Source organism: Cetorhinus maximus, unplaced genomic scaffold (genome assembly GCF_964194155.1).
Source record: "Cetorhinus maximus unplaced genomic scaffold, sCetMax3.hap1.1 HAP1_SCAFFOLD_1086, whole genome shotgun sequence".
Classification (NCBI taxonomy): domain Eukaryota; kingdom Metazoa; phylum Chordata; class Chondrichthyes; order Lamniformes; family Cetorhinidae; genus Cetorhinus; species Cetorhinus maximus.
In genome coordinates this window covers 18678-42700 of record NW_027597028.1, presented here as the reverse complement: position 1 = coordinate 42700, position 24023 = coordinate 18678, and positions in this window count along the sequence as shown.

The window sequence follows — 24023 nt, the reverse complement described above, 5'->3', positions numbered from 1 at the left end:
ACCTCAAAGGAACAAACATTCAACAGCAGCTGGCTTTGTAAGCTGCTGGAGCACAGTCAGAGCCAGTTGGTTCTGCTTTTAAAGAGGCCACCCTAACAGGATCTGTTGGAACAAAGGCTGCACTTAGAGCAGAAACAGGCAAATTCGGCTAAAAGTAGTGCCTCCCAAACTATCCTCTCCCCTTCCCCCCTACACATTATAGTCATCCCCTCCCCCACTTCTCAACACACAGACTGTAATCAGTCCCTCTCCCCTTCTCACCGCACAGACTGTAATCAGCCCCCCCGCCTTCTCCTACAAACACTATAATCAGCCCCTCTCTGACCCCCATTCACATAGTATTGTGATCAGATCCCTCCACCTCTCCACAAACACAGTAATCAGCTTCTCTCCTCTCCCCCTTCCCCCATACACATAGTACTGTAATCTACTCTCTCCCCCTTTCCCCCACCATACAGCACTGTACCTTCTCCCGCCACTCACAGTATTAAGACCCCATGAACCTCTCCTGCACCACCCCCCACCCCCACACATACACGTAACTAGGCCCCTCTTGCACCCTGTTTCGTATTTGAGGACTGAAGTGCTTCTCAGTGTTTTCTCAGTGAGAGGTCTTTATTGAACTGTCAGATGGCTGCTTACAGAGATTACCTCATGGCAGAGGTCACCTGACCAAGGCAAGCCAGATAGGGCATGTCATAAACAGGACAAACATCCCCCTTTTCGTAACAAACAGAATCTGTTGTAACAAAGGCTGCACTTAGAGCAGAAACAGGCAAATTCGGCTTAAAGTAGCGCCTCCCAAACTATCCTCTCTCCTTCCCCCCTATACATTGTAGTCATCCCCTCTCCCTTCCCACCACACACGCTGCAATCAGCCCCTTTCTCCTTCCCCCACACACATTGTAATCAGCCGCTCCCCCCTTCCCACCACACACGCTGTAATCAGCCCCTCTCTCCTTCCCCCACACACATTGTAATCAGCCGCTCCCCCCTTCCCACCACACACGCTGTAATCAGCCCCTCTCTCCTTCCCCCACACACATTGTAATCAGCCCCTCCCTCCCTTCCCACCACACACGCTGTAATCAGCCCCTCTCTCCTTCCCCCACACACATTGTAATCAGCCCCTCCCTCCCTTCCCACCACACACGCTGCAATCAGCCCCTCTCTCCTTCCCCCACACACATTATAATCAGCCGCTCCCCCCTTCCCACCACACACGCTGTAATCATGTGAGTACAGAAACAGGGATGTCTTGCTGCAATTGTACAGGGCCTTGGTGAGACCAACTGGAATATTGTGTGCAGTTTTGGCCTCCTTATCTGAGGAAGGATGTTCTTGCTATAGAGGGAGTGCAGCGAAGGTTTACCCGACTGATTCCTGTGATGGCGGGACTGACATATGAGGAGAGATTGAGTCAGTTAGGATTATATTCACTGGAGTTCAGAAGAATGAGGGGGGATCTCATAGAAACCTATAAAATTCTAACAGGACTAGACAGGGTAGATGCAGGAAGGATGTTCCCGATGGTGGGAGAATCCAGAACCAGGGGTCACAGTCTGAGGATATGGGATAGACCATTTAGGACTGAGATGTGGAGAAATTTCTTCACCCAGAGAGTGGTAAGTCTGTGGAATTCGTTACAACAGAAAGTAGTTGAGACCAAAACATTGTATGTTTTCAAGAAGGAGTTAGATATAGCTCCTGAGGCGAAAGGGATCAAAGGATATGGGGAGAAAGTGGGAGCAGGCTATTGTGTTTGATGATCAGCCATGATCACAATGAATGGGGGAGCAGGTTCAAAGGGCCGAATGACCTATTCCTGCTCCTATTTTCTATGTTTCTACGTAAAAGATCCAAACGTCCCACTTTTGTTCTAATGAACAGAAGATACATTTGCATGATCATGTGTAACTGTGAGTTACCCAACCTACCCACTATACACCCACTATTCTCACGCATTAACAACAGCCTCTGCACTTGTATTGCATACAGTCTTTAAATCATGCAGTTCTCTTAATAGAACACATGCTCATTGACATTGGCTGTTGGTCTGGGTGATGTTCCCTCTCCGGTCGGTCTTGTTCCTACAGCACTTGTTGTCGTGGTAACTGTTGTTCCATTACGGTTGTTGGGAACACATGGACCTCTGGGGTTGATGGTAGTTCTGTACTCAGTACGGCTGGTGAGACCCCTTCTTCCTGACCGGCTGATTGCTGTGAACGAACAGCTTCACTAGTTCTGCTGGTATATTTGGTCATTCATTTCCACCGTGTACAAACAAGATGACAATTTCTCAATGCTTACCCCAAGCTTCCACATGGGCTGACTCCTGTTGAGAACATTGAAGGATTGTACCCTGACTGGCTCTCCAATGCTCAGCTCTGGTAATGTTTTGGCAGTCTTGTCAAACTGGACTTTGGCTTTCTGTCGTTTCACTTTGATGTTTTTTCACTCACGCCTGTAAATACTTCATGTTTTAGTAGCTTTTTTGCTATCACAGGATCACAGAATCTTTACAGTGCAGAAGGAGGCCATTTGGCCCATCGAGTCTGCACTTGCTCTCTGAAAGAGCATTCCACCAAGTCCCACTCCCCTGCCCTATCTCCATAACCTTGCACATTCTTTCTTTTCAAACAGCAATCCAATTCCCTTTTGAATGCCTCGAGCAAACCTGCCTCCACCACCCTCTCGGGAAGTTTGTTCCAGACCCCAACCACACTCTGGGTGAAACAATTTTTCCTCCTGGTATTGAAAGATTAGCTTGCATGTGTTGTGGCATTCATCTTTGGACTAGACTACTTTCCATGCCTTCAGTCGGTGTGTTTCTTCATTCCTGTATTGCTTTGTATGTGTCTGCGCTAGATTTTCTTGATTTCTTGACCATTCCTTTGGTGATTTTCACTGCCACCTCAGCATTTCCATTCGACTGGGTAGATGATGTGTCGTGTTGCATTTTGCAATCCTTTCTGAATCTGTTGAATTCTTCATGCATGAACTGAGGACCATTGTCACTAATCACAACGTCTGGGATGCCTTTAACGACTGAAGTTTGCTTTCAGGCGTTCTACAATTTCTCCTGTTGTCGTTGAAATCAACTGATCCAACTCTCAGTAGTCAGCATAGTAGCCTGCAGTGACCAGATAATCAGTTCCTGCCAAAATGGAGAGGTCTACTCCCAGTTTCATCCTTGGTCTGTCTGGGATGTCATGTATCATCAATCGCAACTCCAGCTTGTTTAGCTTAGTACTCATTACACGCACCGCACAGACCAATGAGGTTTTTAATTTTCATTGCTCATGTTTGGCCAGTAGAGCACTTCTCTTGCCTTTCTCAATTCAATTCCTTGATGGCTTGCATGGACGCTCTTCAACGTCTCTCCTCTCATCTCCTTAGGTATGCTGACTCTGTTTCCTTTGTACAAGATGCCACCTTGGGCTGTCAGTTCATCGCGGTATGCCCAATAGGCTCTTGTGCCCATGGGTGTGCCTTTGATGCCCTCAGGCCATCCTTTCTTCACTACTTCTTGTACCATTTGTAGCATTGCATCACGGTGAGTAGTTCACTTGATTTGAGCAAGACGCTTGTCTGTCAGATTCAAATTTCCCTGCTGGGTTCTGACTTTCAGATCATGTCGAGCTGCTGCTTCATGTTGAATCTGGAAGATTTCACATTCTGTTGTAACATCCTCAACTTTCTTCATGCACAGTGCTGCTCTTGATAGCATGTCAGCGATGAACATCTGTTTTCCTTGCCTGTATGTCACGTCTGGATGATACCTTTTTTAAGTAAAGTAACATTCTTTGCAGATGCTTTGGGGCAGATAGTAGTGTTTGGCGAAAAATGCTCTGAAGGGTCTTGTGGTCGGACTCCACTGTTACTGTGTCTTTCCCAAACAAGTACTGATGAAAATGCTCACAGGCAAAAACAGTAGCCAGGCACTCTTTCTCAATCTGAGCGTAGCGTCGTTCCATTTGCTGGATGCAAATGAGACCGGTTGTCCTTCTTGCATTAGGGTTGCTCCAAGACCTGCCTCGCTGTCATCACACTGCAAGGTGACTTCATCATTGATGTCACAGTACTTCAGCACTGGCATTGTTGTCACTAGTTGTTTGATTTCAGTGAACGCTGCTTCTGTCCTGTTCCCCAGTACCACAGCACATCCTTGGTAGTGAGCTTGCGCAATGGTTCACACTCTGCCGACAAACTAGGCAAAAAATTTTGCTAAATAGTTCACAAACCCAACAAATTATTGAACTGCTTTCACATCTGTCGGTAGCTGCATCGCTGCTACAGCTTTCCCCTCATCAGGATCTGGGTGAGGATCTTTTGCTGTCAGTGCGTGACCTATGTGCTTGACTTCAGGCACCTTCAGTTGCAATTTTTTCTTGTTCAGTTTCAGGTTCATCTGGCGAGCTCTCTCCAGCAGTCCTGTTAAATACTTATCATGCTCAGCTATGGCTCCTTCCACTGTGCCTCCACATCCATAGACTAGCAGGTCATCCACTAAGGCTTCCACCCCGGGAAGATCACTGACTATTACAAGCTGTCTGTGCTGATACTTTTCCAGAGCCGTGGAAATGCCAAGCGGCCATGGGTAACGATCTGTATCCCCCCAGTGGTGTCCAGAATGTAGTTAGGAAGCTGCTGCTTTCATCCAGCTTCACTTGCCAGTAACCATCCTTCACATCCAGGGTGGTGAATATCTTTGCCCTGGCAAGCTGCGGCAAAATTCCTTCGATGGTCGGCATGGGGAAGCGAGGTCTCTTCGGCGCTTTATTTAGATCCTTTGGGTCTAAGCATACTCACAGATTTCCAGGTTGTTTCACTGCTCCCATGCTGCTAGCCCAGTCTGGAAGAGTTGTCAGTTTTTTTGATAACTCTGCTCTTTTCCAGCTCTTCGATCTTTCAGGTTTGACTTGAGGGCAGCTGAATTGGTCTTACACTCTCATCTACTTCGAGATGATATTCTCCAGGTAGACATCCCAGCCCTGTAAACACACCTTTGTACCCCTCCAGGATCTGTGCTGCCATCTCTGCTTTTGTTTGCTCTGACACACTGTAAATCCCTATTGGCACGTTTAGGGTTACCAGTCCAAGCTATAGACTTGCTTCAGCTGGGATGAGTGGCCATTGTGTCCCATATGTGAGCTTGAACTGTAGATCTTCCTTCTTGTCATTGCATTGGGCTCTCATATCATTTGTGCTCTCGGTATGAGTATCATGCCATCATATAGCCTCAACATTACTTTCGAGGGCTTCATTTTAGTGTCGCCTTGTTGAGCAGCTTCACACAGCTCTGTGAAGGTAATTTCATTTCAATTGACTTTTTACGGGATGTGGGTATCACTGGCTAGGCCAGCATTTATTGCCCATCCCTAATTGCCCTTGAGAAGGTGCTGGTGAGCTGCCTTCTTGAACCGCTGCAATTCATGTGGTGTTAAAGAGGGAGTTCCAGGATTTTGACCCAGTGACAGTGAAGGAATGATGATATATTTCCAAGTCAGGATGGTGAGTGGTTTGGAGGGGAACTTCCAGGTGATGGTGTTCCCATCTGTCTGCTGCCCTTGTCCTTCTCGATGGTAGTGGTCGTGGTTTCGAATATGCTGCCTATGGAAAGTTGGTGAGTTCCTGCAGTGCATCTTGTAGATGGTACATACTCCGGCTAATGTGCGTCGGCGGTGGAGGGAGTGAATGTTTGTGGAAGGGGTGCCAATCAAGTGGGCTGATTTATCCTGGATGGCGTCAAGCTTCTTGAGTGTTGTGGGAGCTTCACTCATCCAAGCAAGTGGGGATTATGCCATCACACTACTGACTGGTGCCTTGTAGATAATGGACAGGCTTTGGGGAGTCAGGGGATGAGGTACTCGCTGCAGGATTCCTAGTCTCTGACCTGCTCTTGTAGCCTCAGTTTTTATATGGCTAGTCCAGTTCAGTTTCTGGTCAACGGTAACCCCCAGATGTTGAAAGTGCAGGATTCAGCATTGGTGATGCTATTGAACATCAAGGGGCGATGGTTAGCTTCTCTCTTCTAGGAAATAGTCATTGCCTGACACTTGTGTGGCATGACTGTTACTTTCCACTTGTCAGCCCAAGCCTGGATGTTGTCCAGGTCTTGCTGCATTTGGACATGGACTGCTTCAGTATCTGAGGAGTTGTGAATGGTGCTGAACATTGTGCAATCATCAGTGAACATTCCCACTTCTGACCTTATGATGGAAGGAAGGTCATTGATGAAGCAGCTGAAGATGGCTGGGCCAAGGACACTATCCAGAGGAACTCCTGCAGTGATGTCCTGGAGCTGAGATGACTGACCTCCAACAACCACAACTATCTTCCTTTCTACTAGATATGACTCCAACCAGCAGAGTTTTCCCCTTGATTCCCATCGGCTCCAGTTTTGCTGGGGCTCCTTGATGCCACACTCAGTCAAATGCTGCCTTGAATCCAAGGGCAGGCACTCCCACCTCACCTCTGGAGTTGAGATGTTTTGTCCATGTTTGAACCAAGGCTGTGATGAGGTCAGGAGCTGAGTGACCCTGGCAGAACCCAAATTGGGTGTCAATGAGCAGGTTTTTGCTAAGCAAGCTGCTTGATAGCACTGTTGATGACCCCTTCCATTACTTTACTGATGATCAAGAGTAGATTGATGGGGTGGTAATTGGTCGGGTTGGATTTGTCCTGCTTTTTGTGTACAGGACATATCTGGGCAATTTTCTACATAGCCGGGTAGATGCCAATGTTGTAGCTGTACTGGAACAGCACAAATCTTCAGTGCCATTGCTGGAATATTTGTCAAGGCCCAAAGCCTTTGCAATATCCAGTGCCTTCAGCTATTTCTTGATATCATGTGAAGTGATTCAAATTTGCTGAAGATTGGCATCAGTGATGCTGGGTACCTCCAGAGGAGTCCAAGATGGATCATCCACTCAGCACTTCTGGCTGAAGATTGTAGCAAATGCTTCAGCCTTATTTTTTGCACTGATATGCTGGGCTCCTCCATCATTGAGGATGGGGATATTTGTGGAGCCTCCTCCTCTGGTGAGTTGTTTAATTATTCACCACCATTCATGACTAGATGTGGCAGGACTGCAGAACTTAGATCTAATCCGTTGGTTGTGGAATTGCTTAGCTCTGTCTATCACTTGCTGCTTATGCTGTTTGGCACGCAAGTAGTCCTGTGTTATAGCTTCACCAGGTTGACACCTGATTTTTTGGTATGCCTGGTGCAGCTCTTGGCATGCCCTCGTGCACTCTTCATTGAACCAGAGTTGATCTCCTAGCTTGATGGTAATGGTGGAGTGGAGGATGTGCCAGGCCATGAGGTTACAGATTGTGTTTGAAGCTGCTTGACTAGTCTGTGAGACAGCTCTTCCAATTTTAGCACGAGCGTCCCCCTGCCCCAGATGTTGGTAAGGAGGACTTTGCAGAATCACAGAATTACAGAATCACACAGTGCAGAAGAGGCCTTTCGGCCCATCGAGTCTGCACTGACACGTGAGAAACATCTGACCTACCTACCTAATCCCATTTACCAGCAGTTGGCCCATAGCCTTGAATGTTATGACATGCCAAGTTCTCATCCAGGTACTTTTTAAAGGATGTGAGGCAACCCGCCTCCACCACCCTTCCAGACAGCGCATTCCAGCCCATCACCGCCCTCTGGGTAAAAAAGTTTTTCCTCACATCCCCCCTAAACCTCCTGCCCCTCACCTTGAACTTATGTCCGCTCGTGACTGACCCTTCAACTAAGGGGAACAGCTGCTCCCTATCCACCTTGTCCATGCCCCTCATAATCTTGTACACCTCGATCAGGTCGCCCCTCAGTCTTCTCTGCTCCAACGAAAACAACCCAAGTCTATCCAACCTCTCTTGATTACTTAAATGTTTCATCCCAGGCAACATCCTGGTGAATCTCCTCTGCGTCCCCTCCAGTGCAATCACATCCTTCCTATAATGTGGCGACCAGAACTGCACACTGTACTCTCCAAGGTTCTATACAACTCCAACATGACCTCCCTACTTTTGTAATCTATGCCTCGATTGATAAAGGCAAGTGTCCCATATGCCTTTTCACCACCCCACTAACATGCCCCTCCGCCGAGTTGACATGCAGAGTTGACAGGGCTGAGACTGCCATTTGCCGTTGTGGTTTCCGGTGCCTCGGTCAATGCCGGGTGGTCAATCCGGTTTCTTTCCTTTTTTCTGACTTTGTAGTGGTTTGATACAACTGAGAGGCTTGCTAGGCAATTTCAGAGGTCATTTAAGAGTCAGCCACATGGAGTCACATGTAGACGACAGACTTCCTTCCCTCAAGGGCATTAGTGGATTACTGCTCGCCATATGGTGGTGGTTCGTAGTGCTAAATTTAATCTGATCCTTTGTGTAATGTGTTCATTTCAAAGCCCATCAGCCAACTACACCTATTGTATTCACAGGCAAGCATCTGTTCTTTACTACAAAAACAGAATTACCTGGAAAAACTCAGCAGGTCTGGCAGCATCGGCGAAGAAGAAAAGAGTTAACGTTTCGAGTCCTCATGACCATGGTCATGGACACCCAGGTCCCATCTCTCAATTTATAGCCATTCAGATAATAATCTGCCTTCCTGTTTTTGCTACCAAAGTGGATAACCTCACATTTATCCACATTATACTGCATCTGTCATGCATCTGCCCACTCACCAGCTTGTCCAAATCACTCCGAAGCATCTCTGCATCCTCCTCACAGCTCACCCTCCCATCCAGCTTTGTGTCACCTGCAAATTTGGAGATATTACATTTAGTTCCCTCATCTAAATCATTAATATATATTGTGAATAGCTGGGGTCCCAGCACCGATCCCTGCGGTACCCCACTAGTCACTGCCTGCCATTCGGAAAAATTCCCATTTATTCCTACTCTTTGTTTCATGTCTGCCAATCAATTTTCTATCCATCTCAGTACACTACCCCCAATCCCATGCACTTGAATTTTATATGCTAATCTCTTATGTGGGACTTTGTCGAAAGCCTTCTGAAAGTCCAAATAAACCACATCCACTGGCTCCCCCTCATCAACTCTACTAGTTACATCTGCGAAAAATTCCACTAGATTTGTCAAGCATGATTTCCCTTTCATAAATCCATGCTGACTCTGTCCGATTCTGCCATTGTGTTCCAAGTGCTCAGCTATTAAATCTTTCACAATGGACTCTAGAATGTTCCCCACTACCGACTCAGGCTGAGTGGTCTATAATTCTCTGCTTTCTCTCTACCTCCCTTTTTAAATAGTGGGGTTACATTAGCTACCTTCCAATCTGTAGGAACTGTTCCAGAGTCAATTGAATCTTGGAAGATGACCACCAATGCATCCACTATTTCTAGGGTCACTTCCTTAAGTACTCAGGGATGTAGGTTATCAGGCCCTGAGGATTTATCGGCCTTCAATCTCATCAATTTCTCCAGCACCATTTCCCTACTAATACTGATTTCTTTCAGTTCCTCCCTCTCACTAACCCCTGTGTTCCCCAACATTTCTGGTCTGTTATTTGTGTCCACCTTTGTGAAGACAGAACCAAAGTACGTATTTAGTTGGTCAGCCATTTCTTTGTTCCCCATTATAAATTCCCTTGTTTCAGACTGTAAGAGACGTATATTTGTCTTCATCAATCTTTTTCTCTTCATATACCTATAGAAACTTTTACAGTCAGTTTTTATGTTCCCCGCAAGCTTACTCTCATACTCTATTTTCCCCTTCTTAATCAATCCCTTAATCAATGGGAAAATAGGCCATTCTGCCTGTTGTGTCCATGCTGGCCCCCTCTACAAGAACAATTTCCCCTCCCTTTCCCTATCGCTCTGCATATTAACCTTCAGTACCTTCAGGTACTTATCCAATTTCCTTTTGAAAGCCATATTGAATATATCTCCTCTACACTCTCAGGCAGTGCACTCCAGATCCTAACCACTCACAGAGTGCTAAAGGTTTTCTTCATGTCACCAACGCTTTTTTTGCCATTCGCCTAATTTCATTATCCTCTGGGTTCTTCCTCCTTCTGCCAATGGGAACAGTTTCTCTGTATGTACTCTGTCTGGACATCTCATGATTTTGAACACCTCTGTCAAATCTCCTCTTGGTCTGCTCTTCTGTAAGGAGGATTTGGCCAGTTTTTCCAATCTGCCCACATAACTGAAGTCCTTCATCCCTAGAACTGTTCTCATGAATCTTCTCTGCACCTTCTCTAAAGCCTTCATAATCTTCCTAAAGTGGGATGCTCGAAAATGGACAAAACACATAAGGCCAACCAAGTGTTTTATAAAGGTTCAATGTAACTTTCTTGCATGCGTACTCCAACTCTCGCTTTCAAGCCCAGGATTCTGTATGCCTTTTTAACCACTTTCTCAAATGCCCTGCATCTTTCAACGATTTGTGCACACATATCCCAAGATTTCTCTGTTCCTGCATCCCTTTAGAATTTCACTCATCACCTTGCAGTGCCTCTCCTAGTTCCACTTCATATTTCCCCCGCATTAAATTTTGTCTACCATGTGGCTGTCCATTCTATGTCCTCTTGAAGTCTATCACTATCTTCGCAGTTCACAATACTTCCGTGTTTTGTGCCATCTGCAAATTTTGAAATAATTAATACTAGATTCTTTTTAACAATTTTAAAAATGCTTTAGTACTCAATGGGAAGAGATGTAAAATGGGCTGTCAATTCATTATAGTTCGACTATCACACCAAATCAAAATTACCACTGTGTGTTTAATAAGAACCAGAAATAATGGCGTAAAGAGTTAACTGCATTAATACTTCCCCTTCTGTAATAAAAACAAAAACATTATGTAAATAACAGGTGAGGCAGTGTTACAATCCCAGCTGACGTTAATACCTGACAAGTCAGATCCCAGAGTGAGACCTGGTTTGATAGATCCTAGCTCTTTTTTTTAACAAACCGGAGAGGAAAGTTACTGAACAAATTCACAGGAGTCTGCTGATGAACTTTTAACACAAAGAATAAAACATTTATTAAACAAGGAAAATGAACTTTATTACACCAGACAAAAAGGTTGGAAAGATCTCAATGCAAACACAAGAAAATGATTCAAACATTCACTATTCCTCCACTCCAGCAAATCTTTGCAGACACATATAACTTCAGAAAGATTAAACAATTTACCATATCTATCTGATACTCTAACATTCAGGGTTAGTGTGTCTCAAATGTGAACTAACAGGTGAGCTGTGGTCAGACACACCACACTCCAAAGTAAATGACAGATGCACCCCGAGCAGATTCCGTGGATTCCTCAACAACCCACTCAGACATTCGTCACACAGTGAAACAACTTGTCTCACTAAAATTCTATCTTCCTCACGAGGATTTCCAATCTCCACATTTGAAGAACCTGCCTTGGAATTCTCTCCAAGCACTGCCCCGAGTCAAACACCTTCAACAAGGATCCACCTCCAGGGTTTTGATCTCACCTACTGAGATTCCTTTCCTCTGGACCTCCGAGTACACTCAAGCTTCACCTTCCAAGCACAAACCAGAACTTTGTCCATGCCAAGCAAAACACCACGGCTCCAAAGGCCCATATTACAGAGTGACCAGCTTTCAGCTGCCCCTTCAGATCTTCAGGGCTTCTCTCAAGCCCACTTCACTTCAAGTCTGCTTTTTGCAGCTCTGCCTTTAATTTGGCGCCTATTTCTCTGCTCCTTTCTCTCACCATTACTTAACAGGGTCTGTCCTTGCCCCTTACATGGGACCTTCTGGGATACCTTTCTTGGTTTGGGACCCTCTCTCTGCCCCTTGCCCATGTCCTGCTCCTTGGGACACAATCTCTGGAGCAACGCTCCAGTCCTGGTCACCTGACCTACAGTTTTGCGCCACTTCACTTCTTTGCTTCCTTTTCCTTCTGTGCACGTGTGCAGGGCCGGTTTCCCGCCTAAAGGCATGAAAATCAACAAACTGCACATGTGCAGCTATTTCCCAGCCAGCCCATGTGGAGAAACCGCAAAGCCTGCCTAGAACCATGACTCCTGGCCTCCGAATTCCCGATCTCCGACTGCCAATGAAGATAAATATAGGGGCTCGTAACAGGAGCCTGTGTAGAGTGTGAAACAGAGTTAACTTTTCAGGTCGATGACCTTTCATCAAAACTGGGAAAAGTTAGAAATGTGATGGGTCTTACGCCATTGAAAGGGGGAAGGGCGAGAAAAGTACGAAAGGGAAGACCTGTGAGAGCAAAACCAAGAGCAAAGCTAAAAATCTGCACAGTAGAAAGGAACCAAAATGTAGGAAGTGATCATGTTCTGAAATTGTTGAAATCAAGGTCGAGTCTGGAAGGCTGTAAAGTGCCTAATCAAAAGATGAAGTGTTGTTCCTTGCTTACGTTAACCTTCATTAAAACACTGCAGAGCAATGGCGAGGTAATTGCAAAGGTTGGATTTATCCTGCTTTTTGTGCATAGGACATACCTGGGCAAGTTTCCACATAGCTGGTAGATGCCAGTGTTGTAGCTTTACTGGAACAGGTTGGCTAGGGGCATGGCAAGTTCTGGAGAACAAATCTTCAGGGAACATTGTCAGGGCCCATAGGCTTTGCAGAACCCAGTGCTTTTAGCCATTTCTTGCTATCATGTGGAGTGAATTGAATTGGCAGAAGACTGGCATCTGTGATGCTGGAGACTTCCAGAGGAGGCTGAGATGGATCATCCACTCGGCACTTCTGACTGAAGATTATAGCAAATGCTTCAGCCTTATCTTTTGCACTGATGTACTGGGCTCCTCCATCATTGAGGATGGTGAAATTTGTGCAGTCTCCTCCTCCATTGAGTTGTTTAATTGTCCACCACCATTCATAATTGGTTGTGGCAGGACTACAGGACTGATCTGTTGGTTGTAGAATCACTTAGCTCTATCTATCACTTGCTGCTTACACTGTTTGGCACCCAAGTACTCCTGTGTTGTATCTTCACCAGGTTGACACCTCATTTTTAGGTGTGTCTGGTGCTGCTCCTGGCATTCCCTCCTGCACTCTTCATTGAACCAGAGGTGATCCTCTGGCTTGATGGTAATGGTAGAGTGGGAGATATGCCAGGCCATGAGGTTACAGATTGCGCTTGAGTATAATTCTGCTGTTGCTGATGGCCCACAACGCCTCATAGATGCCTAATTTTGAGTTGCCAGACCTGTTTGGACTCTATCCCATTTAGCACGGTGGTCGTGCCACACAACACGATGAAGTGTTGTATCCTCAATGTGAAGTTGGGACTTTGTCTCCACAAGGACTGTATGGTAGTCACTCCTACCGATACTGTCATGGAAAGATGCATCTGCGGCAGGCAGTTGGTGAGGATGAGGTCAAGTATACTTTTCCCTCTTGTTGGTTCCCTCATCGCCTGCCATAGACCCAGTCTAGCAGATATGTCATTTGGGACTTGGCCAGCTTAGTCAGTGGTGGTGCTACTGAGCCACTCTTGGTTATGGACATTGAAGCCCCCACCCAGAGTACATTCTGCGCCCTTGCCACTCTCAGTGCTTCCTCCAAGTGATGTTCGACATGGAGGAGTACTGATTCATCAGCTGAGGGAGGGCAGTACGTGGTAATCAGCAGGAGGTTTCCTTGCCCTGATTTGACCTGATGCCATGAGACTTCATGGGGTCTGGAGTCAATGTTGAGGACTCCCAGGGCAACGTCTACCCAGCTATATACCGCTGTGCCACCACCGCTGCTGGGTCTGTCCTGCCAGTGGGATAGGAAATACCCGGGAATGGTGATGGTGATGACTGGGACATTGTCAGTTATTGTATGATTGCGCAGGTATGACTGTGTCAGGCTGTTGCTTAGCTAACCTGTGAGACAGCTCTCCCAATTTTGGCACTAGCCCCCACCTGGAGGACTTTGCAGGATCAACAGGGCTGAGTTGTCATTTCTGGTGCCCAGGTCAATGCCAGGAGGTCCGTCCAGTTTCATTCGTTTTAGCCTTTTTCGCAGATTGATACAGTTGAATAGCTTCTTTGGCCATTTCAGGGGGGCAGTAAACAGTCATCCACATTGCTGTGGGCCTGGAGTCACATGTGGGCCAGACCAGGTGAGGACGGCAGATTTCCTCTGTGAACCAGATGGGGATTTTTCTTTTGGACAATTGGCAATGGTTTCATGGTCACTATTAGGCTCTTAATTCCAGATTTTTAAAATTAAATTCAAATTCCACCATCTGCTGTGTTGGGTGATTAGCCTGGGTACTCTCTGGGTTAGTGGTCCAGTGACAACACCACGATGCCATGACTCCCCCTGGTAGTTAGGTTTAATTTTGTCTTTCTGTTGATTGTTTTTGCTGGCAAGTTATCACTGAAGACAAAGATCTGGGGCAATTTCGAGCTGAGTGTGTGGGATTTTCCGATATCTGTGTGTGCCAGGAGAGCGAAAACGGAAAATCCCAGGCAAGCGTTTAGAAGCGTGGCTTCTGCTTCACAACATGTTCATTAAGGCATGAAACAAAGGGTCAGCCAAATTGTCAGCTCATGGCTTAGTGCTTCCCTCTGCCACCCTTTCACTCTGTTGCACATACAGACAGAAGGTCAATAAACAGGATCATAGGGAGGGATGTTTTGTGTTCTCCAGCGTCGGGCATGAGCAGACACTATGGCGTGTTCGCCAGCTCAGCCCGCCGATGGCTTGCTGCGTTTCCCGCTATCGGACATCGGGAATCTCATTGTAATACGTCATATCAGGCAAGCCCACCTGAATCGTACCTGCCCCCCACCCCACCCCGCAGGCTGGATCGTCCGTCCACGCCGGTGGGAAAGCGCCTCGGAGGTGAGTACACAGTAACGTTGTGTAGCACTCACCAGGGTTGTCTCTTGGACTTCAACCTTGGGGAGTGTTGGGGAAAATGGGTCAAGGGCATCGCTGTCATTGAGGCGACTTGTTGGGGGAGGGGTAGGGGCAAGGTCTTGCCATTGAATATAGCACACAAGCATTCTGGGTGGGGGGTAGGGTGGGCGATAGAAGTGGCCACGCATTAGGGAAGCCTGTATAAAGTGACCATTTCTCTGCAGCTGGAGAATGAGTAACCATGGTCTTGTACATTGTTAAACACGCTACATAAACATGGCTCTCTAGCTCGTAGACAAAGTCGAACTGCCCGACCCATCACTTATGCTTAAAACACAGTAGTTAGATTTGGGAATTTAACATAAGTGCCAACTTTCGCAAACAGCCCCCACCAACCTCTCACACGTGTCATGTCTCTGACACTTCTGCGTCCAATTTGAAGCAAACCCTTACTACAATTCAAGAGCACTTGTTCCCCTACTGTTACATTTATCATTCCCCGTTGCGTGTTGCATTCGGCACTGTCCATGCTGTACCAAAGCCCCTCCGGCAGTGCAGGACGAGCAATGATCACTCCTGACCTTGTTACCAGTATCGCCATGCCCATGAGCGTTGACATTATAATTAACATTCTGTGAACTTAAGCAGATAACTGTCCCAGTCATCACCGGTCGGTTGTTGAGGTTAGTTCTGTGGATAAAAGTCAGTTAATAACATGCTTCAATTATGACCAGTGTTTCCAGCGCCCCTTTCCCCTCAGGTCCACGCATGCGCATGTATGATTATGGTCATGATTACCTCATATGGTCCCATCCACTTGGGTGCAAACCTAGGTTTCTCGGGGGTGATATTGACCATAACTTTCTCCCCTATACCAGGCACCTCAGCTTGATCTGACCTGACTTCCCCTTCCAAGTCCTGGAAAATACTGCTGAGCCCTGGCCTTAGTCCATGAAGCTGTCTACAAAGCTCCCAGACAAATTGCTTCATTCTCTCCCTCATCGGACCCACTTCCTCACTGCCAAGTCATGATGTCTCCTGGCAACCTCATCGTTCTCCCCGTCATCAACTCTTATGGAGTTAACCCCATCCTTCTGTCAGGTGTTGCCCGAAGTCCCATAAGGATGCTGGGCAATAAGTCTGCCCACCCTAGCCCTGTATCTTGGATGGCCTTTTCCAATGCTCGCTTTAGGGTCCTATTCATTCATTCAACCATGCCTGAGCTGTGTGGATGGTAAGGGGCATGGTTAATTCCTGGCCACCTACATATTTCTTTGAGTACGCGCCCCATTAAATGTGTACCCTGGTCCAAATCCATCTGCAAGGGTATTCCCCAGCATGGAATTACTTCTTCTAACATCTGGGCCACAGTTGTGGCTGAGCAACCCTGTGAGGGGAAAGCCTCTACCCATCTTGTGAATTGATCGATAATAACCAGGCAGTAGTTTTTCCCTCGGCTCAACGGGAGGGGTCCTGTAAAATCTATTTGTATCTGTTCCCAGGGACCCCTGGTTCGGGGTTGGTGTGACATGCAAATTTTGATGGGCCTACCTGAATTATGTTGGGCGCATTAGAATATCTTTAATGACTCTTCCTGTGAAATGAGTTCCCTGATCTGAATCCATCTGGATAGGCCCCCTCCACTCCTTCCAGTCTACTGTCTCCTGCTGCTGTCCCACATCGGACCTCAATTCCTTAAGCTGCCTACACAACTCTACAACTTCTTATTCTATCTTTCAATGGCTCAGTATCTTCACTTCCAGTGGCAGTTCTCTCTGGGAGCTGCTTAACTCTGCATGTGATCATAGTGTTAATCCTGTGGTCTTACTTTTTGTAGCTCGCAGGCACATTAATATAGTCAGTAATACATCTATTTCTCCTTTTTCCAGCTTTCCCTTTACCTGTATCCATCTTGTGGTAAATTGTTGTTAAGCATTATTTCTCCTTACATTTCAGTTGCCTGAACTGCAGATTCCACATAGTTTTATCTCTAAGTTTTTTTCACCCCTGACCATGATCATCCTAAGATACTCTTGAGGTCAGTTTCTCTATTGTCTTAATCGTTTATAATGTTTCCTTGCTCTTTAGGCCGTATTAACTATTCCATGTCAATGAGGAGCTCTGTTTCTAGATCCTTGCTTATCTCCCCCTGTGCGTTTCCAATGTCTCAGTTGATGGCCAGATTATCAAATTCACTTCCCTTAAAACAGTTTGTATATTGTGTCCTCTTTCCCCAACTCTTTCTCCTACTTGCCTCATACCATTTTACACATACAACAGACTACTCATATCTTGTTTAGGTTGCCTGGAGAGACTTTAAAATCCAATAAAATATTCTCATAACAGTTTTAAAACAGTAATCAGGCATTGACATGTTTTGCTTCCTTATCTTTTTCTCAAACAACATTTTATTGTCTCAAAAGTAACCCACTAAATTGTGTCTGACCCGTTTCTTTTAGAATTATCCCAGATTCGTTAACTCAGTCAAAAATTGGATTTCTGCCAAACTTTGTCAAGGTCTTGAGCTTAGCTTCATATTTTGGGAACAGACTTACAAATACAAAAGCTTGCAGCGTTTGAATTAGTGCCAATTGTTGTCAAACCTTTTAAAATGAAAATTCCCTTTTGAGAACTTTATCACGAACCAAACCTCAAAATTTTAAACTTTGTTAGAAATGTAATTTACGCTATCAAAATTAAAACAATCTCTTTTTTCATGTGTAATGATTTGTATCCAGATTAGAAATCCCATATGTTTATCGACACATTCTTTATCTTTGGATAGCATCCTCGTTATTCAAAGTAACCTGTTAAATTACACTGCACTTTACACCTCAAGATTGTCCCAAATTCAAATTACAGTGCTGTTGGAATGCAGATTTCCTTTAACATTTAATTCATTTCTTCAAAAGAAACCCCTTTTTATCCATTGGAACCACCTAGACCGTGTGTTTATGTCTTTTGGTTTTCCTAGAATCCTTTGAGCTTCAGGTAATTTTTCTCCTCAGAATTTTAGAATATTAACTCATATGAGTTAATGTAACTCGTATGTATCAATCCCAATCAGCTTGGAAGCTGGTGATACAAGTCTGCAAGGGGGTGGTACAAAGGTTGGTTCATCTAATCCTGTTTAGCTTTATGATACCTTCAAATTGGTATTTTTTTTGCCAGAAATCTCAACTCAAACCTAATACTCAAAACTTTGGAATGTTTTAGTATACTTTTCCTTTAATCTAACATGGGGCTTTCAACCCTAAAGTGCTGAGCTACACACACAAATGACAATTTACGGAAGGAAACACATTAGAGCTCATGTACAAATGCTTCCTTGCACACAAACAAACATATATTTAGAGAGATGTATTTATATTCCTGTATCCTTAACTTAACAACTTAAACGAAACTTCAAATAGCAGTGGGGGAAATAAAGGGACCTTGAAGGCTCCACCTATAGGAACCACCAAACTGATGAAAGCTCACATTTCCCCAGCTCCTGCCTGTCAGTGCTTATTAACTCCCCTAGGGGTAGCCCCCTTTTCTCTCTTTTTCTCTCTCTCTCTCCTCAGCACAAGCAGCTCTTGTAACTTAGATCAATCGATTTTTTTAAGTTACAGAAAATTAAGTAGCGGACCTTTTGGGTCCCAATCATCCTTCCACATTTTCAGGAAAATCTTGTCATCCCGCACAGGATGCGGTTGTTCTGAAAACTGTACATACGTCTCCCACTTCCGCTCTGCATAGTCCATTATGGACTCACCCTTCTCCTATACTATGGACGTTATACACCCCCAATTCATCTCTCCCTCAACCAGGGCTTCCTTAACTGCCTCCTCAAAGTCCCTGTGCAGGGCTGTCACCTTCTCCCGATCTGGGACATCCCCAGGTTTTGCCCAGTCTCCACTTCTAAACTGCAGGGGTAATCTTCCCCAGATATCCCCTGGGCATTTAGCCTTCACCAGTATGTGGGTATCAAGGGGGTGCATTGCATGGAAATCTTGCATTTCCCGCAGTTTGGTCCAAACATCTGGGTTGCTATGCCGAGTTTTAAGTCTTGGCAGTTCTTTAAGCAAAACCTGCTCCTCCCCCGGGCTGAATGGTACGTGCTTAACTTTCTCCGTAACCCTCTCAATCTCCTCATCCTCTTCCCATTCCTCAGCCCCCTTACTTTTCCCTTCAGCTTTGTCGCCTCCTATCTCCTGTCCTGAGTCCTCTTCCTGATTCGTTTGATATTCGACTGGACTATTCTCGGATAGGCTTACGGCACTAACTACAGGTGGTAAATAAAATATACTCACCCACTTTGCAGAGTCAACCCGAGGATCCGATCTGAGTATCCTGCCGACTATGCCAAACTGATGTGGTAACTTTGACAAACAGGAGTCTCAGGTACAGGTCATGATCGTCTGTTCGAGTAATTGCAAGGAGAGAGCCATCTCAATGCAGCTTGAGATAGCACTCTGCTAAATTACAGTGTTCAGCATATTTATACATTATTGGGTCACGTACAAGAACAGTTTCCAGATTCCGATCTCATCAACATATAGGTTTACATTAAAAAGACATCTCTGGTAACAGGTACATGCATCGTTTGTCCTTATGTTCACCCAGGCAGAGACCTTCCCTCCTATCTAAGCTGGGACCATCTGTTCTTTCTCTATCTGCTGTAAACAGGCTCAATCTTAGTTGTTTTTTCACAACCTAAGTCTCCAGTCTGACTCCTAGGACACCTAAATCTATTGTATTTGCCTTCCTCTATGTCCAGCCTGGTTCTCAGGACCTTGCTGATGATCACTGGCCCTGAGGGTGTACAAGGTTCATGTGGTGCTTTTTAACTGTTTATATATTTGCAGGCACTGGCTGCTTGGAGATTCCAACAGTATCATTCCCTTACAATAAATTCTTACTGTACCCCTATACTCCCCCCTAACACACCCCATGAATTGGCGCGTCGTGCATCGGTGGATGTCCGGCTTGTGGCCAATGCCATCCACAACTTTAAAACAGCCGTGCTCAGTTCCAAAGGCACATGAGGCCTGGAGGAGGCGCTGTTGTGCTGTGGACTCCCATCTGGGCGAACCCCTGTTCAGATGGAATTGGCCCTAAGCCCCGAACCCATCTCACGAGCCGGAGCCCCGCAAGCTAAGCCATGGAAATGCTCTCTGTGCCTTTTAGCTCGGCGCGGAGGGGGTTCCTGTACAGGCTGCTGCTGCACACCCTTCACCTCCTTGTCCTAGCCGACCATCCGGACGCGCCTTGTCATGCCCTGTTGATGTCAGGTGGGCAGAGGTCCCCAGTGGAGGGCTCTCTACATGGGAGTCCTCCCACCTACCATCAGGGGCTTGGGGTGGAGGGTGTCGCATGCAACAGTCCCATACAACCATAGGATGTGTCGGTTCACGGACTCCCAAGATGCCTATGCGTTTTTCAGTCTTGTGGAGTCTGCGGACCATGCGTATGTAAGTTGTTGTAGGCATAAGTACATTTTAAAAGTTATGACGTAATTTTTGTTTGCGCTTCAATCCCACGCTCCTAATCTTCGGGCCACCCGGTGCGGAGGAGGGCCGGGGAGGGAGGAGGACCTCCTTGTGAACCTGCTCCTGGGCCTGGCCAAGTCGGCCATTAACAGGTCCAGTCAGCAGGTGGTCGAGGGGTTTGTCTGACCCAATTGTCTGCCTCTCTTCCGCGGCTAAGTTCACGACCGAGTGTCCATGGAGAGGGACCACGCGGTGTTTGCTGGTACTATTGATGCCTTCTGTGACCAGTGGGCACCGCGATGACTGGGGTGCATTACTGACTTACACAGTCACACTTTGGTTTTACCTTTGTAAGCTTCCTTCGTGTTTTGTCTTTTATTGCAGTTCACCTTCAGGATCTGCCCCTTTAATTTGTTTGTTTGCTTTTTTGTTAATTTGTTTTTTATTGGTTTAGCCAAAAAGAGCATAACCCTTGGCTCTATTATAGATCAGAGATCTGTCTAACTCAGCCTTGAATATATTCAAACACCCAACCTCCCCTACTCTGTGGGTAAGAGAATTCCAAAGATTAACAACCATCTTATTTTTATTTATTCTTTCTCATGATGTGGGCATCGCTGGCTAGGCCAGCGCCTGTTGAGCACCCCTAATTGCCATTGAGAAGGTGGTGGTGAGCTGCCTTCTTGAGCCACTGCAGTCCACATGGTGTAGGTACATCCACGGTGCTGTTAGAAGGGAGTTGAAGGATTTTGACCCAGTGACAGTGAAGGAACAGCGATACTATTCCAAGTCAGGATAGTGGGTGGCTTAGAGGGGAGTTTGCAGGCCTTGCTTGTAAGACAGGGAATTCCCCATCTCTACTTAAATGGGAGACACCTTATTTTGAAACTGTGCCCCCAGTTCTAGATTCCAACATAAGAGTAACATCCTCTCAGCGTCTACCCCATCAATTCACCTCAGAGTCTTAAATGTTTCAATAAGATGTTCTCCCTAACAATTATCATGGTGCCTTAAGGATACTTTCACAATTGATCATTGGCCTTAACATTCTGTTGTGAGTTCAATTTTTCTTTTATTCATTCACGGTATGTGGGCTTCACTGGCTAGGCCAGCATTTATTGCCCATCCCTAATTGCCCTTGAGAAGGTGGTGGTGAGCCGCCTTCTTGAACCGCTGCAGTCCATGTGACATAGGTACACCCACAGTGCTGTTAGGGAGGGAGTTCCAGGATTTTGATCCAGCGTTAGTGAAGGAACGGCAATATATTTCCAAGTCAGGATGGTGAGTGACTTGGAGGGGAACTTCCTGGTGGTGGTGTTCCCATCTATCTGTTGCCCTTGTCCTTCTAGATGGTAATGGTCATGGGTTTGGAAGTTTCTGTCTAAGGAGCCTTGGTGAATTCCTGCAGTGCATCTTGTAGATGGTACACACTGCTGCTACTCTGTGTTGGTGGTGGAGTGAGTGAATGTTTGTGGATGGGATGCCAATCAAGTGGGCTGCTTTGTACTGGACGGTGTCAAGCTTCTTGAGTGTTGTGGGATCTGCACTCATCCAGGCGAGTGGAGAGTATTCCATCACACTAATGGCTTGTGCCTTGTCGATGATGGACAGGCTTTGGGGAATCAGAAGGTGGGTTACTCGTTGCACAATTTCTAGTCTCTGACCTGCTCTTGTAGCCACAGTATTTATATGGCTAGCCCAGTTCAGTTTCTGGTCAATGGTAGCCTCCAGGATGTTGATAGTGGGGGATTCAGTGATGGTAATGCCATTGAACACAAAGGGGCAATGGTTGGATTCTCTCTTGTTGGAGATGGTCAGTGCCTGCCACTTGTGTGGCACGAATATAATTTGCCACAGGTCAGCACAAGCCTGGATATTATCCAGGTCTTGCTCCATTTGGATATGGACTCCTTCAGTAACTGTGGTGTCACGAATGGTGCTAAACATTGTGCAATTATCAGTGAACATCCCCATTTCTGACCTTATGATGGAAGGAAGGTTTTTGTTGAAGCAGCTGAAGGTGGTCGGGCCGAAAACACGACCCTGAGGAACTCCTGCAGTGATGTCCTGGAGCTGAGATGATTAATTAATGTACAAATGCAGCAATTTCATGAAGCTCATGGTGAAGTTACATGTGCGGTGCTGTTTTCACAAGGAATGGACATTATCAACACAATAAAAATGCTGTGCATTATGCACACACCATTATTTTTCCAGCATAATATGAGCTATCAACTGTTCCATTTCCCCCTCAGATGCAGACCTACTGCTGAGCATTTACTGCTTTTGTTTCAGATTTCCAGCATTTGCTTCTTGTTTCTTTCCCAATCATTTATTAACTCTTTTAGAGTCAACCAAATGAAGTAAATCAACAAAATAATGGATAAAATAAACACAGTCCCTAAATTTGGAAAGCTGTAAAACCAAAAGCAAGGTTTAAAGAAAACTTACAATCGTTTATTACCCTAACAGTGTTTGGTATGGTGTCAATAAGCGTTCTTTGAACTGTTCTTCCCCTTTGTGACTCGGGCCTATTTGTCCTCAGGAGCTGCAGCAGGGAGCTTTTTGGGCCACACATAGGGCAGAATTTTATGGTCCTCTGCTGGCCATTCTGCAGGGGAGGGGTGTCCTTAAAAATCCCCAGCTGGCCTTCCCCATCCCCGCTCCCAATCTGCCTGAAGTTTCATGGGGAGGCAGGTGAGGCCTAGGTCGACCTTGTCTGCCCTCACCCTAATTGAAGCCCTGAAGTGGCCAATTAAGGCCTGCTTCCGCAATTTTGAGGCTGACAGGAAGCGCCAGGGACATCCTCCTCCCCAGGGCCTCTCCTCCTTTCCCCAGTTTCTGCAGTGGCCACTGCTCCCGGTGGCACTGCTGGGATGACAGAGGTAGTTGCGAGTGTGAGGGGCGGAAGTCCCACCCAGAAGGAAAAAACAGGAAAAGAGCGGGAAATAAGAATACTGGTCCCAACTGTTTTTTCCTTCTGGGCCTCTCGAGCAAGGCTGCTGACATCAGCGGAGATGTGCTCCCCGGCAACTTTCTCGGTGGTGGGGCCCTGCCACCTGAAAATTCCTGCCTCTAGAATTTAGATCCATTGTTTCTGCGGCTTCAGACAGATTCAAACACCTTCAAAGCAAACAGATCTTGTCCTTTTGGCTTCCACTGAAGGGAGAATGTTTTTTTCTGAACCTCCAAGCCCACAATCATTACTTGAAAAGGGGCAAATGGCACTTCAGGCGGCATCCAAGTGGCAGGATGGACTGGGTGTACAGGGGGAAGATGAGGCGTAGGATGGACAAAATGAACAAACAGGAGGTTCCAGGATGGAGTGGGTGTGCAGAGGTGGGTCCCGGGTTGTGAGACGGACTGAATGTATAGAATCATGGAATGGTCACAGCACAGGAGGAAGCCATTCAGCCCAATGTCACTGTGCAGGGACAACTCAGTCAGTCCCGCTCCCCCACACTTTCCCCAAGAGCCCTGCAGATTTTACTTTCTACGCAGGTGCTCATCCACAATTTTGAAAGCCACATACCAGAATCCTACATTACACTCCAGCATAAATTGCCTATGATTTTTTTGAAACATTAATCTGCAGGCTCCACGTTCTACAGGCGTCCAGCAATCTTCTTCCAGCCTCACGCTGAACCTTCCATAGGCGGCTTGTGGTGCAGTGTGGGTGGGGGGGTGGAGGGAGGGATGGAGCTGGCCCTGCTATCTTTCAC